Here is a 6,963-nt window from a genome sequence, read left to right as displayed (position 1 = left end):
TCGTAGAGCGTCCAGTTATGGTTCCAACGCACTTCATTTCATCTTGATTGGATATCGTATGAAAAAGTTATAAGTGTTTCCATGAAGCCAGTTCGAAAATCCGAACTAGAAAATCAACAGATGCTCTCAGTGTTGGGTGGATTTTCTGGATTTTAATTTTGAAATTTCAGGGGCTTTTGTGTAATTCCAAGGTTTTAAAGGTCTGAGTTGATAAGGGATTTTTGGCATTAAAGTTTATAAAAGCAGAGGCTTATGTGTATATAAGATAATCAGAGGGATCCTTAATACACGGCTCAGATTGAGCCACGTCGGTTAGATTCCGATCTAACGGTTCGTACAAGAACTTGCGTTGAAGATGCTTATCCGAGGCTTCTCATTGGTGAAGTGTATTAGATATGATGGTCTGGCTACACCATATTGCATTGACTAGTGTGTGTCGCATGTGCATCATCACCGAAGCTTAGATTCCAATCCCTTAGATCTGGATTAAGTAGATCTTATAGATCTAGATTTAATGGTCTATAAATGATTCTCCTTTATGGTTAAGCCGACATAGATCCAGAATATACGCTGATGTAGTCAATCCGTGGTCGACAACACTTATGACTATGTCAGCACCTACGTCATGATGATGTCATCAAGATTCAAATCTGATGGTTTAGATCTATTGTCCGTTGGTTTAATCGGACGGCTTAGATTATAAGATCATTTATATGAGATCTACGGTTAGATTTCGCCCCTGTTGCGTGCGCCGCCGATGTAGCCTACGCCACCCCTACGAAGATTCCATTTCAGGCTATCTCATTGCTCTAACTTCAAATGGTCATATCTCCCGCATTTTAACTCGGATTTGGGTGATTCAAGTTGGAGATTCTTCATCTCTCCGAGCACTACACACCAGAGGAAAGAAATCAAGCATAGGGGTTGCTGAGATAGTCGAAAAAATGAGTTGAAACTCATGAAAGGCTAAGGTTTGAATGAAAGACTTCCATCCTCTTGCACTTCATCCATAGCCCCCATTAGAGGCTTAGGAAGCTATTGGAAACCAAGGTAGTAAGCTCTATTAGTTGTTGCCAAGAGAAAGAAAAAGAAAATGGAAGAGAAGAGAAGAAGAGGGAAATAGAGAAGAAGTTTTTTCCTCTCTTTGTGTGTGTCTTGAATGCCTCTCAAGAGAGATTTTCTCAAATCCAATTAATGGAGTTTGATGGTTCTTGTTGAGAATACTATTTTCCCATTAAAGCTTAAGGAAGACTAGAAGAGGAGAAGTAGAGAGAGAGAGAGAGGAGTGTGTGTGTGAATGTGAATACCATTGTTGCTCCATGAAAGTAAAGACAATGAGAAAAGAAAGAAGAAGAACAAGAACCTAGAATTTGGTTATTGCTAGTTGCTTCAAGAAACCCAAGTGTCAACCGGGGTTGAAGCATTGATGGCACCGAGACAATGTGATTATAGTCCACATCAAGTGGAGATCGATATTATTGCATCTCCGACGGTTACTCCTTGCCAAGGTAACCTCACTTTTGCCAAATTTCCATTATTATAAATCATTGTAGGCAAGATGTTTGATAAAATGCCTAAGTGATAGTTGTAGTTTATTTAGGGAGAAATTTGCATGTATGAGTGCTTCACTATAGGGCATTATTATAAGCCCAACTTTATTTTTTTTGGTGTTCAGTGGGTGCTGGACACAAGGGTTGTGTGTTCCTTGATAATTACAACTATCTAAACCTATTTGCCATGGGTGCGACCTCTCATATCATTATGAGAAAACTAGGGTAAAGACCTAGCCATTGTATGTCATTGGTGGAAACTGGGAATCTGTTCCCTTGGCTGTGGGTGCAGTCATAATTAGTATTGAGTAAATACTGAGCCCGACAGTGGGCATTACTCTGTGCATGTAGGTAACTTGCCGAAGCACGTATTTCTTGTGTTGTGGATGTGTATGCTAGTATTTGTATTGTGGATTGGAGTGCTTGGCTGCAGAATGGATGTGTACATTTGGTAGACTTGACCACTTGGTGGTGCAGTGTGGATGTGCATACGACTGTGTATGTATATGACAGTGATTACCGTGTGAGGTTTATGAGACAGTTCTGGGCAGCAATACAGGTTATGTGAGTAAATTCTATGCAACAGTAAGAATGGTCAGTAGTATAGATAGCAGCTTTGGACAGCATCAGTAGACTGTGCTATTGAAGTGTAAATAGTGATTGCCACATCAGGGGTACAACTGAAAAATGAAAAAATATTTGGCACACTGATTCACCCCCCCTCTCAGTGTCAATCGGGACCCAACAGACATATCGATGTGTTGGTGATTCAAAATTGACTAGCTATTCAAACTCAAACTACACTCGTTGTAAGGATACGAGATGATCTACTTCATTATAAATTTTTATGCTCGTTGAAGGTGTAATATCTCGAAAAAGTGTGAAGTAACCAAAGACTACATTATCTATAATGAAAGCAGAGGTGCGGTGCTGACATGCTATGAGGCAGTCCCTCACACATTGTGGTTACACTATTTTTTAATAGACCTCTAATTATTATGGTTATAGAGAGTTAATGACGAGCTTTCTGTGATAACACCATTGTAGTAAGGTTATCTAGCGATGATATTTTTTTTTTTTTTGCTAATGACAGGTGTCAAAGCTTTCGGCCTGACTAGTGCCACAGGTCTATACTGACCCTCCAACCTTATGGAATGAGTTATAACGGGGTTGAATGATAACTATTCAACTTTCACCGAAAACAGTCAAGAGCACTAAACACCCCCGAGTGAGTTGCCCCAAGGAGGTAAGAGGAGTTGAACTCAGAACCACACGAGGTGAAGGTCCCTTGCCAACTTGGCTATCCCCTTGGGGTTAATTATCTAACAATGTATGATATGTGAGTTAGTGTAGAAATATAGAGATCAATTATTTTATTATAAGAGAAGGTGTTCGGGATTATCGTGTTGTGATAGAGCACATTGGTATTGAGGAGATGATAACTGACTTTGCGACTAAAGGGCTTCCACCTAATGTATTTAAGGGGCATGTGGGGGAGTATGGATTGTATAAATATTTTTGTATATGATGTTTTTTGTGAGATGTATCAGTCATTACTAATGCCACTGCAGCTTTTACACTGGAAGTACATGATGGTAATTGTACTGTGAATTAATTAATTATATGGACTGATGATTTGACTTGCTAATGATTTTTGATTAGCGTATGTATGTATTGGAATTTGATGAAACAACCAATCCTTTTGACATGAGGAAAGTCGGAATTGCAACACCAACACTGAAGGAATGGTGTGAATCCAACGCATAATTCTGTGTCCACTGAATAATTTCACATGCCCTCGCTTGGAAGGCCATGTCTATCAGGTGTTTGATAGATTCATCACATTTCAAAACCATATAGCAATGCTGTTTTTTATTTTTTTGTATGTACTGTTGTTGTATCACTCATAATCATCAATCTATGTTTGGTTTGCTTGAAGGGATTGATGATCTGTTATGTAATAACTTCTGATATGGATATTAATTAAGGAGTTCAATGTGCTTGATACCAATCCTGGATTGATCTTGGATCGGATATCTTTATTGAATCAAGGGTAAATTTGTAAAAAAATCCATTCCATTTTATCAAAAATAGAGATAAAATTGATCAATCCAAATAAGTATCATATTCCCAAGAACTAAATACTTGACCGTGACCATCCAAGCTGAACTTGATAGGGTCTAGATCAAATCATTGGGAGCATGTGTCTCCTAACTCCAATAAAAAGCAGTGAGCCTTTGCATTAAGCCTTTTATATATATATATATAAATTGCACGTGTTGCCATACATTGGGGGTGAAATGATTCGAAAGAGAGGTACAAGTTGGCCTTTGTTCTCTACGATGATAGATGACTGAAATGGTACTGTAATACGGAGAATTAAACCATATATGGAGAGCCCAGTTAGTTAAAGAATTTCAAGAAACAGAGAACAGCTAAAGAAAAATGGGTATTTCTTAAGCTTAGAGAGAGAGAGAGAGAGAGAGAGAGAGAGAGAGAGAGAGAGAGAGAGAGAGAGAGAGAGAGAGAGAGAGAGAGAGAGAGAGAGTATTTCCAAAATAGAGAATAAATCATAAACAAAGGTACCCTATTTCTGAAATATAGATTAAACCATACATATAGAGCACTTAATAAATAAAGGAATTCTAGGAAATAGAGAATAATCACAGATGCATACGACATTTTTGAAACTCAGAGATAGAGAAAGAGATACGTTCCTATTGCATGAATCAAGAATGGAAAAAAAAAAAAAGGTTCTTTGCAATGGAGAATACAAAGCATCATCATCCCAAAAGGATGGTTTCTTAAAGAAAAGTTGCACAGAAAATCATACCTTAGTAAGAATACAGGGGCATAACAATTTTGATTCATTGTCCAAAATAAGGGAAAATAGTAGGCAAAGAAAGAAGAAGAATCGAAACCTTACCGAAAACCATTGCTCGAATCATGATAATATTGAATTGAAAATTTTGTTTTACGTAGAAGGGAATGAGAGAGTTTGAGAGAGAGTGAAGGGTGGGAGAGTTTAATAAAGAAACTATATTTAACTTCTAAATATGTGAGAGAGAGAGAGAGAGAGAGAGAGAGAGAGAGAGAGGTTTAATAAGAAAAGTTGATTTTTTATTTTAATTAAATAAAGAAACTATTAGTTTTGGCTGTAAGGAGTAGGTACGTGAGAGAGAGAAGAAAAGAGTTTTTTTTTTTTTTTTTTTTGTAAGGAAGAGAAAAGAGTTTGAAAAAAGGAAACTGCACGGAAAAAGATGTGTTACCACATCTTTGATGTGAAATTAGTTAACTTTCATGGAGGAAAACATATCTTACCCTATTAGATAGATTCACCCAGACTTCTGTTTTAGTTGAGAAAGATGAAAATCAAAAGATTTAGTTATTTTTAATAATATGAAAGATTCAATATATTTACCTAGATGGGTCTGTCTAATGGTTGTTTTGTCTTAACATACAAAATAAATTGTTGAGGGAGTCAAGTTTTCTAAGATAGAATTTCTGATGTATCAAGTATTGTAATTCAGATGATGAGTGTACTTTTTATTTTAGATTTATTTTGAATTTTAATGATTTGTATGAGAACAAGATTTATGAATAAATATATATTTTGTATGTTAAACAGTCGTTACATGTTGTATATTGAATTAATTTTTATTTTAGATGTATTGTGTATTGAATGGATTATATGGGTCCAAGAAAACAAAAAATCCATTGCTATAACTTTTTATCTATAACTATAAGTTGAAGCCATAATTTTCACAACTAAAATCCACAGTTATAGATTTTGCTATACAAAAATTCGTAGCCAAAAGCTGTAATTATAGATTTGATGCATTAAAATTTGCAACTAATATCTGTAGTTATAGCATTTCCTGCACAAAATATTTGTCATTATAAATTGCAGCTACAATATTGGTGCACAAAATTCTACAGCTAAAATCCATAGCTATAGATTTTGCTGCACAAAAAATCCATCACTACAAAATCGCAACTATAAATTACGGGCACAAAATTTCATAAATCTGTAGTTATAGATTTTGATGCGCAAAAAATATGCCACTATAAAACCACAATTATAAATTTTGTGGGGTAAAATTTCACAGTTAAAATCCACAGCAATAGATTTACTGTGAAAAAAAAGCACAGTTATGAATCTGTAACAATAGATTTACAGCGCAAACATCCGCAGCTACATATCCGCAACTATAAATTTAATGTGAACAAAATTGACAGTTAAAAATCTGCAACAATAAATTTGCTACGGAAACATACATAGTTAAATATCCATAGCGATCGAGTACCATGTCCCTGCATTACAAAATCCGTAGCTATAGAATTAACGACGGCACTTGAAGCTGTGGATAGCAAAGCACAGGTAATCCCGTAGCAATAGCCTATTACTGCGGATTTTTAGACCTTTTACTGCGAAAAAACAGGCATCCTTTGTTATAGTGTTTCCTCAAAATATAGCAAGAGAACAAAATAAGTGGTGATGGAATTACTGAAAGGGACATCTAAAAGCTTGGGATTGGAAGAAAACTACATTGACACTGCAATGAAGCTGGAGAAGGATTTTCATATTCTAGTTGTGAACCAGTATCCACCCTGCCCTGAACCAGAATTTGCGATATGAATGCCACCTCATTCTGGCCATGGCCTTTTGACCCTTCTCGTAGAGAATGACATTTGTGGCCTTCAACTGCAACGCAAGGGCAAGTGGGTCCAAGTAAAGTCCCCTCCCAAGTCTTTCCTTGTCAATACAACAGATCATCTTGAGATACCTTCTTCCTTAGAACCACTTTGATTGGATTATATAAGTGAACCTAGGTGACGAGTCATGACTTGAAAACCCCAAGGGGTAGTCGAGTTGACAAGGGACCTTCGACTCAGGAAGCGTGTGGTTCTGAGTTTGACTCTTACCTCCTTGGAGCCACTCACCTGGGGTGTGTTCAATGCTCTTCATTGCTTTCGATGAAAGTTGAATGGTTCTTATTCAATCTCATTATGATTTATGGGATTAGTCAAGCCAAAGGCTACGATACCCTTCGTTAACATTAAAAAAAAAAAAAAAAAAAAAAAAAAAAAAAAAAAAAAAAAGTCATGACCTGGTGACATGGTTTATAAACCTTACTTATATAATATTTGCCAAATGTAATAGATACTGAGCAATGGAAAGTACAAGATTGTGATTCACAGAGCAATTGTGACTGGCAAAACTACGAGGATATCCCTTGCCATGGCCAATGGGCCGTCATTGGACACGATTGTTAGCCCATCTCCAAAATTTTTAAACAATGAAACCAATCCACCAGCATATACTGGAATGAAATATAGGGATTACCTGGAGCTCCAGCAACTCAACGTACTTAGTGAGAAAACCTGCTTAGATTGGGTTCGAGTTCAATAA

The 6,963-nt window shown here is 36.6% G+C and overlaps 1 pseudogene; it reads left to right on the top strand.

Moving 5' to 3' along the window:
* The first annotated feature begins 4,975 nt into the window (after positions 1-4,975).
* Positions 4,976-6,963, top strand: LOC122078056 (annotated as a pseudogene).

The sequence above is a fragment of the Macadamia integrifolia genome, chromosome 5, assembly GCF_013358625.1.
Source record: "Macadamia integrifolia cultivar HAES 741 chromosome 5, SCU_Mint_v3, whole genome shotgun sequence".
In the NCBI taxonomy this organism is placed as follows: Eukaryota; Viridiplantae; Streptophyta; class Magnoliopsida; order Proteales; family Proteaceae; genus Macadamia; species Macadamia integrifolia.
This window is presented reverse-complemented; position numbering and strand designations above follow the sequence as displayed.